This window comes from Oryctolagus cuniculus, chromosome 8, assembly GCF_051225735.1.
Source record: "Oryctolagus cuniculus isolate XC-2025 breed Fujian yellow rabbit chromosome 8, ASM5122573v1, whole genome shotgun sequence".
In the NCBI taxonomy this organism is placed as follows: domain Eukaryota; kingdom Metazoa; phylum Chordata; class Mammalia; order Lagomorpha; family Leporidae; genus Oryctolagus; species Oryctolagus cuniculus.
The window spans coordinates 126,309,682-126,321,255 of NC_142874.1; positions in this window are offsets into that span (position 1 = coordinate 126,309,682).

The following is an 11,574-nucleotide window of genomic DNA, read 5'->3' on the forward strand; positions in this document are numbered from 1 at the left end:
TTATGTAATAAGTTTCCCCATTGGACTCCAATTTTCAGTATTTATTATTATGGGAGTTGGTGAAATTTGTTTTCACTCTGTTTATAGCAGAGATGGGCTCTGGGTGTGGTCACTCAGAAATTGCATCCACTTTCATGATCAGTTGCCTGCTGTTCTAAGAAACTAGTTTCAAGGATCACAGAATGGAGCCAGCGCCGTGGCTAACTTTTTTAGTCCTCCACCTGTGATGCTGGCATCCCATATAGGCACTAGGTTCTAGTCTCAGTTTCTCCTCTTCCAGTCCAGCTCTCTGCTGTGGTCCAGAAGGGCAGTGGAGGATGGTCCAAGTGCTTGGGCCTCTGCACCTGCATGGGAAATGAGGAAGAAGCACCTTGCTCCTGTCTTCTGATCAGTGCAGCACCAGCAGCAGCGACCATTTGGGGCATGAACCAACAGAAGTAAGACCTTTCTCTCTGTCTCTCTCTCACTGTCTATAACTTTACAGTCTAATAAAAAAAAAGGATCACATGTTGACCTGCATGCATAAGAGCAGGAACTGCTACAGCATATTCCAGGAAACAAACCACCAGCTAATATTAAGCCAGTCACTTAAAGTTTAAACTCAACACCAGATACAAGAAGTTCGAGACTGAATGACATTAGTGATTAACGGGAGGATGTCATAATAAAAATCATCTGGAATAACTCTCAAAGTACACGATGTCCTCAATGCAGCTGCTCTTCTGCCATCTGAAGGTAATGAAAACAAAGCTCATTCTAATGCAGAGAACACATAGAAGGTCTATTCTAGCAAGGCTGATCTACAAGATGAACCTCCGGAAAAAACTAGATGTGGAATGATTCACTGATGGCAGTATTTTCATGGAGAAAAGAATCAAAAGGTAGGACAGGCATCGTAGCGTAGTGGGCTAAACCTCTGCCTGTAACGCTGGAATCCCAAAGGGGTTCTAGCTGCTCCTCCTCTGATCCAACTCTCTGCTATGGCCTGTAAAAGCAGCAGTGGATGGTTCAACTGCTTGGGCCCTACACCCACATGGGAGACCCAGAAAAAACTCAAGGCTCCTGGATTCCAATCAGCTCAGCTCCTGCCAGCCATCTGGGGTGAACCACTGGACGGAAGACCTTTCTCTCTGTCACTGCCTGTCTCTGTAACTCTACCATTCAAAGAAATAGATAAAATATGTTTACCTTTCTTCTTTTTCTGCATATAGCTGAGAGAGAGAGAGAGAATATTATTCACCACTTGGTAAAAACAGTATCCTATAATGTATAAAATTAATCAATGAGGATAATTTAAAACTCTATTTAGTGACTCAGAATAACAATTGGTAAAATAGTCATACTAATCTAACAGAGCAGCGTTAAGATACTATATTATACTCTTAATCATTGAATAGCCTTCAGAATGCCTCAACTGATCAGGAATCCAACATAGAACCACTTGATACCCATTTTTAAACAATCTATATAATTTCTTACATATATGTGAATGAACTTATTTCAAAAAGCATTAAAGATTCCAATACTTGTAAAAACTTAAATACATGCAAAGTTTATAAACACAAAAAGTTGACAAGAAAACCTTAAAATAGCCACATTTTAAATAATTTTTACTTAAATAAGTGAAAAAAATTTGATGTATTTCATATATGTAGATTTAAAAAGCATAGTGATATTTCCCACATTCCCATTCATTCTCCCACCTTCCCTCTTCCTTTCTTTCTTTTAATTTTTATAATGACATGCTTTTAATTTAAAAAAAAATATTAATCTGGTCGGCACCATGGCTCACTAGGCTAACCCTCCACCTGCAGCGCCAGCACATTGGGTTCTAGTCCAAGTTGGGGCACCAGATTCTGTCCCAGTTACTCCTCTTCCAGTCCAGCTCTCTGCTGTGGCCTTGGAAAGCAGTGGAGGATGGCCCAAGTCCTTGGGCCCTACACCCGCATGGGATACCACGAGGAAGCACCTGGCTCCTGGCTTCAGATTGGTGCAGGGCGCCAGCCATAGTGGCCATTTGGGAGGTGAACCAATGGAAGGAAGACCTTACTCTCTGTCTCTCTCTCTCTCTCTCTCTCTCTCTCTCTTTGTCAAACTCTGCCTGTCAAAAAATCTATTTATTTTGTTTGAAAATCAGAGTTACACAGAGAGAGAATGAGAAGCAGAGAGAGAGGGAGAGAGGTCTTCCATCCACTGGTTCACTCCGCAGTTGGCTGTAATGACCAGAGCTACACTGATCTGAAGCCAGGAGCCAGGAGCTTCTTCCTGGTCTCCCACACTGGTGCAGGGGCCCAAGCACTTGGGCCATCTTGTACAGGCTTCGAAGGCCATAGCAGAGCTGGATCAGAAATGGAGCAGCCAGGAATGTGGGAAGGGGAGTGGATGTGACACAGACACCAGCAGAGACAGGAAGGACGCCCAGGGCTCCGAGTCCACACATCGGCACTGGAAGGGGAGGTGAGCTCAGTAACCAGAGACATTGGCGGGGAAACGGCGGACAGAATTTTAGAGGGAAGCGGGATTTGAAGTGGGAAAGTTCACCAGACTGACTACAGGAGAGAAGGAAAAAAAAAAAAAAAAGAGATGGGGGGGTACTGATACAGACAAGTTTCTCTCTCTGCCAACTTTGAAAAGGCAAGCAAGAGACAAAGAGCAAGCCCCACTTGGGATATACATAATAAAAGGGGAGAGTTAAGGCTTACAATTCAGTAGCCTAGGCAACCCAGTGGGAGTCTGCAGGAGAAACCAAGCCTGTACAGACTCTTTGAGTAGAAGCCAGAGACTGGAAGTTAAATACCATCAATTCTGCTCAGTCGTATGGTATTACTTACCTCCTGAATAAAAAATAAAATAAAATAAATAAATGAATAAATAAATAAAGAGAGATTTACCACACTAAACCTGAGGGTGTCACCTTTGCACACCCATAACCCTGAAGAACCAATCAGAGCTCTCAGGCCACACCCATCTCAAGCCTCCAAGGCTCCTCCAACAGCAGGCAGTCCACTTAACACAGACGTACTATAAAAAAAAAAAAAAACTCACAGTGAGGGAAAAAGAATTAACCATGCCAAGCAATAAACACAGAAATCGAGGGAACAAGATCAACAATGACATTATGATGCCTCCAAATAAACAAAAAAAAAAACCCAAGCCAAGATTATGAAGATGATGAGATAGAAGAAATGCAAGATACGGATTTCAAAAAATTTATGATAAGAACATTTAGAAGTTTTCAAAAGAAAATCCTTGAACTACAGAAATCCTTATTGGACAGGATTGACAATCTCTCATGAAAATAAAATTTTAAGGAAGAATCAAAATGAAACACAGAAACTAGTAGAACAGGAAAGTGTGATAATGAAGAGAAATCAAAATGAAATGAAGAACTCAATAGATCAAATGACAGACACATTAGAAAGTCTAAAAAACAGAGTCAGTGAAACAGAAGAGAGAATATTGGACTTAGAAGACAGAGCACAGGAAAACATACAGTCAAACCAAAGAAAAGAAGAGGAAATTAGAAACCTAAAAAATATTGTTGGGAATCCACAGGATACTATTAAAAAAAAAAACAACATTCGGGTTCTAGGAGTTCCTGAAGGCATGGAGAGAGAGAAAGGATTAGAAAGCCTTTTTAGTGAGATACTAGCAGAGAACTTTCTGGGTTTGGAGAAGGACAGAGACATCCTAGTACAGGAAGCTCATAGAACCCCCAGTAAACGTGACCAAAAGAGATCCTCGCCACGACACGTTGTAATTAAACTCTCCACAGTGAAACATAAAGAAAAGATCCTAAAATGTGCAAGAGAGAAATGTCAGATTACTCTCAGAGGATCTGCAATTAGACTCACAGCTGACTTCTCATCAGAAACACTACAGGCTAGGAGGGAATGGCGAGACATAGCACAGGTGCAAAGAGAGAAAAATTGACAGCCCAAAATATTATATCCTGCTAAGCTCTCATTTGTGAATGAAGGTGAAATAAAGACCTTTCATAGCAAACAGAAATTGAAAGACTTTGCCACCACTCCTCTGGCCCTTGAAAAGATACTTAAAGATGTGCTAAACTCAGAAACACAGAAACACGGCCATCAATATGAAAGAAGGTAAAGGAAGAATACCTACCAGTAAAAGAGCATGGGAAGCTCAAAGCATATACTAGAAAACATCTCTGGGAAAATGGCAGGGCAAAGTCACTATGTATCAAGAGTCACATTAAATGTTAATGGACTTAACTCTTCAGTTAAAGACACCGATTGGCTGACTGGCTTAAGGAACAACACCCAACTATTTGTTGCCTACAAGAAACACATCTCTCTAACAAAGATGCATGCAGACTGAAAGTGAAAGGTTGGAAAAAGATATACCGTGCAAGCAAAAACCAAAAAAAAAAGCAGGTGTAGCCATATTAATATCGGACAACATAAACTTTAATACAAAATCTGTTAAGAGAGACATAGTGGGGCACTATATAATGATTAAGGATTCAATTCAACAGGAAGCTGTAACTATTATAAATGTATATGCACCTAATTACAGGGCACTGGCCTATTTAAAAGATATGTTAAGGGACTTAAAGGGAGATTTAGATTCCAATACAATAGTACTGGGGGACTTCAATACTCCACTCTCAGAAACAGACAGATCATCCGGACAGAAGATCAACAAGGAAACAGCAGATTTAATTGACATTATTGCCCAAATGGATCTAACAGATATCTACAGAACTTTCAATCCTACATCTAAAGAATTTACATTCTTCTCAGCAGTGCATGGAACCTTCTCTAGCATTGATCACATACTAGGTCATAAAGCAAGTCTCATAAATTTAAAGGAATTAGAATCATACCATGCAGCTTCTCAGACCACAGCAGAATGAAGCTGGAAATTAGCAACTCAGGAAACCCTAGAAAGTATGCAAACACATGGAGACTGAACAACATGCTCCTGAATGAACACTGGGTCATTCAAGAAATCAAAAGAGAAATCAGAAACTTTCTGGAAGTAAATGAAGATAACAACACAACATATCAAAACTTATGGGATACGGCAAAAGCAGTATTGAGAAGCAAGTTTATAGCAATAGGTGCCTATATCAAGAAATTGGAAAGGTACTAGATAAATGAGCATCCAGCGCATCTCAAGGACCTAGAAAAACTGCAGCAAACCAGACCCAAATCTAGTAGGAGAAGAGAAATAATTAAAATCAGAGAAGAAATTAACAGGATTGAATCCAAAAAAAACATTACAAAAAATCAGCCAAGCGAAGAGCTGGGTTTTTTGAAAAAATCAACAAAATTGACACCCCATTGGCCCAACTAACTAAAAAAAAACAAAGAGAAAAGATCCAAATCAATAAAATCAGAGATGAAAAAGGAAACATAACAACAGACACCACAGAAATAAAAAGAATCATCAGAAATTAATACAAGGATTTGTATGCCAGCAAACAAGAACATCTATCAGAAATGGATAGATTCCTGGACACATGCAATCTACCTAAATTGAACCATGAAGACATAGAAAACCTAAACAGGCCCATAACTGAAACAGAAATTGAAACAGTAATAAAGGCCCTCCCAACAAAGAAAAGCCCAGGACCAGATGGATTCACTGCTGAATTCTACCAGACATTTAAAGAAGAACTAATTCCATTTCTTCTCAAACTATTCAGAACAATCGAAAGAGATGGAATCCTCCCAAATTCTTTCTATGGAGCCAGCATCACCTTAATCCCTAAGCCAGAGAAAGACGCAGCACTGAAAGAAAATTATAGACCAATATCCCTGATGAACATAGATGCAAAAATCCTCAATAAAATTCTCGCCAATAAAATACAACAACACATCAGGAAAATCATCCACCCAGACCAAGTGGGATTCATCCCTGGTATGCAGGGATGGTTCAACATTCGCAAATCAATCAATGTGATTCACCACATTAACAGACTGCAGAAGAAAAACCATATGATTATCTCAATTGATGCAGAGAAAGCATTTGATAAAATTCAACACCATTTCATGATGAAAACTCTAAGCAAATTGGGTATGGAAGGAACATTCCTCAATATAATCAAAGCAATGTATGAAAAACCCACGGCCAGCATCCTATTGAATGGGGAAAAGTTGGAAGCATTTCCACTGAGATCTGGCACCAGACAGGGAAGCCCACTCTCACCACTGCTATATAACATAGTTCTGGAAGTTTTAGCCAGAGCCATCAAACAAGAAAAAGAAATTAAGGAAATAAAAATTGGGAAGGGAGAAGTCAAACTATCCCTCTTTGCAGATGATATGATTCTTTACTTAGAGGATCCAAAGAACTCTACTAAGAGACTATTGGAACTCATAGAGGAGTTTTGCAAACTGGCAGGATATAAAATCAATGCACAAAAATCAACAGCCTTTGTATACACAAGCAATGCCATGGCTGAGAAAGAACTGCTAAGATCAATCCCATTCACAATAGCTACAAAAACAATCAACTACCTTGGAATAAACTTAACCAAGGACATTAAAGATCTCTATGATGAGAATTACAAAAAGTTAAAGAAAGAAATAGAAGAGGATACCAAGAAATGGAAAAATCTTCCATGCTCAAGGATTGGAAGAATCAACATCATCAAAATGTCCATTCTCCCAAAAGTAATTTATAGATTCAATGCAGTACCAATCAAAATACCAAAGACATTCTTCCCAGATCTAGAAAAAATGATGCTGAAATTCATATGGAGGCACAAGAGACCTCGAATAGCTAAAGCAATTTTCTACAACAAAAATGAAGCCAGAGGCATTACAATACCAGATTTCAGGACATACTACAGGGCAGTTGTAATCAAAACAGCATGGTACTGGTACAGAAACAGATGGATAGACCAATGGAACAGAATTGAAACACCAGAAATCAACCCAAACATCTACAGCCAACTTATATTTGACCAGGAACTAAAACCAATTCCTGGAGCAAGGACAGTCTATTCAATAAATGGTGCTGGGAAAACTGGATTTCCATGTGCAGAAGCATGAAGCAAGACCCCTACCTTACACCTTACAAAAAATCCACTCAACATGGATTAAAGACCTAAATCTACGACCTGACACCATTAAGTTATTAGAGAACATTGGAGAAACCCTTCAAGATATTGGCACAGGCAAAGAGTTTCTGGAAAAGACCCGGGAGGCACAGGCAGTCAAAGTCAAAATCAACTATTGGGACTGCATCAAATTGAGAAGTTTCTGTACTGAAAAAGAAACAGTCAGGAGAGTGAAGAGACAACCGACAGAATGGGAAAAAATATTTGCAAACTATGCAACAGATAAAGGGTTAATAACCAGAATCTACAAAGAGATCAAGAAACTCCACAAAAACAAAACCAACAACCCACTTAAGAGATGGGCCAAGGGCCTCAATAGACATTTTTCAAAAGAGGAAATCCAAATGGCCAACAGGCACATGAAAAAATGTTCAAGGTCACTAGCAATCAGGGAAATGTAAATAAAAACCACAATGAGGTTTCACCTCACCCCGGTTAGAATGGCTCACATACAGAAATCTACCAACAACAGATGCTGGCGAGGATGTGGGGAAAAGGGGACACTAACCCACTGTTGGTGGGAATGCAAACTGGTCAAGCCACTATGGAAGTCAGTCTGGAGATTCCTCAGAAACCTGAAGATAACCCTACCGTTCAACCCAGCCATCCCATTCCTTGGAATTTACCCAAAGGAATTTAAATTGGCAAACAAAAAGCGGTCTGCACCCTAATGTTTATTGCAGCACAATTCACAATAGCCAAGACCTGGAACCAACCTAAATGCCCATCAACGGTAGACTGGATAAAGAAAGTATGGGATATGTGCTCTTTAGAATACTATACCGCAGTAAGAAACAATGAAATCCAGTCATTTGCAACAAAATGGAGGAATCTGGAACACATCATGCTGAGTGAAACAAGCCAGTCCCAAAGGGACAAATACCATATGTTCTCCCTGATCGGTGACAACTGACTGAACACCAAAAAGGAAACCTGTTGAAGTTAATGAACACTATGAGAAACGGTGACTTGATCAGCATAGTCCTGACTGTTAATGAACAACTTAATACATTATCCCTCTTAGTAGTTTTTTTGTCTGTTCTAATTAATATGACTGGTTTAATTCTGTAATTAATACACAGTTATTCCTAAGTGTTGAAATTTAACTGAAATGTGATCCCTGTTAAACATAAGAGTGGGAATAAGAGAGGGAAGAGATGTGCAATTTGGGACATGCTCAAGCTGACTTGCCCCAATTGGTAGAGTTAGAAACATACCAGGGGACTCCAATTCAATCCCATCAAGGTGGAATGTACCAATGCCATCCCACTAGTCCAAGTGATCAATTTCAGTTCACAATTGATCATAATGAAAGGACTAAGAGTCAAAGGGAGCACATAAACAAGTCTAGTACCCGCTAATACTAACCGATGGAATAAATAAAGGGGAGAGTGATCCAACATGGGAAGCGAGATACTCAGGAGACACACAGAATGGCAGATGTCCTAAACAGCACTCTCTCCTCAGAATCAGCCTTAAAGGCTTCTGATCTGCCTGAAAAGCCCATGAGAGTATTTCAGGCATGGAAAGCCAAGACACTCTGGCAAAAAAAAAAAAAAAAAAAAAAAAAAAAAAAAAAAAAAAAAAAAAAAAAAAAAAAAAAACTAAATGAGGGATCTCTGTGAGTGTGAGTGACATCCCAGTGGAAAGAACAGGTCTTCATGGAAGGAGGTACCTTTCCCTGAAGGGAGGAGAGAACCTCCACTTTGACTATGACCTTGTCTAAACAAGATAAGAGTCGGAGAACTCAAAAGGCTTCCATAGCCTTGGAAACTCGTGACTGGAGCATAGGGAGATTACTGATGCCATAAACAGGAGTGTTGATTTGTAAAGTCAACAACAGGAGTCACTGTGCACTTACTCCTCATGTAGGATCTCTGTCCTTAATGTGCTGTACATTGAGGCTTAATGCTATAACGAGTACTCAAACAGTATATTTCACTTTCTGTTTCTATGGGGGTGCAAACTGTTGAAATCTTTACTTAATGTATACTAAACTGATCTTCTGTAAGAAAAAAAAGAAAAAGAAATTATCAATTCTCAGCTTGACTCTCACTGGGATTAAACATGACAATAGGTCTGATCTGATTTCATCATCATTTAAAAAATCATCTATTATTTTTCACTTTATGTTTCTCTTGGGAGCAAACTGTTGAAATCTTTACTTAATGTATGCTAAACTGATCTTCTGTATATAAAGAGAATCGAAAATGAATCTTGATGTGAATGGAAGGGGAGAGGGAGTGGGAAAGGGGAGGGTTGCGGGTTGGAGGGACGTTATGGGGGGGAAGCCATTGTAATCCATAAGCCATACTTTGGAAATTTATATTCATTAAATGAAAGTTAAAAAAATTAAAGAAAGAAATGGAGCAGCCAGGTATTTAACTCGCACCTATTTGGAATGATAGCACTGCAGGCGGCAGGTTAACTCACTACGCCACAGAGCCAGCCCCGAAATGCTTTTAATATTTATAATCGAAGCTTAACTGTAAAGAATTCAACAAATAGTAAGAAGAAAAAGAAAATTTCATATAGCAGTGTGAAAATCTCCATAGATGAGCTTTCAGGGGAGGCAGGAATAACTAGGGAAAAGTATTTAAAAGCACAATCAACTAATAGCTCTCAAATTTGGACATAGAGCATATAATATTGAGAGAGAGAGAGACAGAGAGAGAGAGAGATTCAAAGACTTGGTAAAAACAGTGAGAGCCTGTGGCTTTTAACCCTTGACCTGTCCCTTCTCCCCACTTTCTAGCCAAGTGTATAGTAATTTCACCGCAGGTAGATGCTGACTGGATCACCAGTGTCCTCTGCTCAACAGCTTTCAGTTTATAATTATGACATAAGTTGTACTTCCATTAGCCAGATTGAGGACAACAGTACTTGTGGCTTTCTTATAAACAGAGGTCTCCTATGTGTCAGGGTTAATTCCAGTAACTAAGAAGGGTCTCATGTTGTATCCCTTTTTTTTTTTCATTTTCAATTATCTTTACATACAGAAAATCAATTCAGTAGATACAAAGTAAATATTTCAAAAGTTTGCACCCACACAGAAACACAAAGTGTAAAGTACTGGTTGAGTACTAGTTATACCATTAATTCACATTGTACAACACGTTAAGGACAAGTATCCTGCATGGGGAATAAGTGCACAGTGACTCCTATTGTTCATTTAACAATTGACACTCTTGGTTATGGCGTCAGTAATCACCCTAGGCTCTTGTCATGAGTTCCCAAGGCTATAGAAGCCTCTTGAGTTCGCCAACTCTGATCTAATTTAGACAAGGTCATAGTAAAAGTGGAAGTTCTCTCCTCCCTTCAGAGAAAGGTACCTCCTTCTTTGATGACCTGTTCTTTCCACTGGGATCTCACTCACAGAGATCTTTCATTTAGATCATTTTTTCTGTTTTTGCCAGAATGTCTTGGCTTTCCATGCCTGAAATACTCTCATGGGCTTTTCAGTCAGATCCAAATACCTTAAGGGCTGATTCTGAGATCAGAGTTCTGTTTAGGACATCTGCCATTCTATGAGTCTGCTGTGTATCTGCTTCCCATGTTGTATTGTTCTCTCCTTTTTAAATCTCTCAGTATTAGCAGGCACTACTCTTGTTTATGTGATCTCTTTGACTCTTAATCCTATAATTATGATCAGTTATGAACTGAAACTGATCACTTTGACTAGTTGTATTCTTAACATAGATGTTCTATTCAAGCACTGCATTCTGAGAATCCAACTCTCAAATAATCATTGCACAGCTCACTCAAACATTGGAGCTTCTATGATAAGAGAAGCAACCTAAGAAAAGAGGTTTCAGGGGGCCCATGCCGTGGCACAGTAAGCTAATCCGCCTGCAGTGCCAGCATCCCATATGGGCGCTGGTTCTATTCTCAGCTGCTCCTCTTCCAATCCACCTCTCTGCTGTGATCTTGAAAAGCAGTAGAAGAGGAAGACCCAAGGGCTTGGGCCCCTGCACCCTCATGGGAGACTGGAAGAAACACTTGGCCCCTGGCTTCAGATCGGCTCAGTTCTGGCCTTGCGGCCCTTTGGGGAGTGAACCAATGGAAGGAAGACCTCTCTGCCTCTCCCTTTCACTGTCTGTAACTCTAGCTCTCAAATAAATAAAAAAAAAATCTTTAAAAAAAAAAAGAAAAGAAAAGAGGTTGCAGACTTACTCATCAGTCAGGGAGGTCACTGACAGAGACGTGTGTCAGTGTTTCCACCTCAAATGCTGTAGTATTTCACTAACGTGAAATTCCGGCAACAGCAAATCTCTAGAAACAGAAAGTAGATGAGTACTTGTTATGACTGTAGGAATCAGACATTGGAAGGGGAAGCACAAAGGATAAAGGGTATTGGGTTTCTCTTTAGGAGTTATGAAAAGCCCAAAAATTGATTAGTGATTGTGGTTACATATTTATATGAGAATATCATGAAACACAGAATTATACACATTACTTTAGCAAAATGGATGCATGCG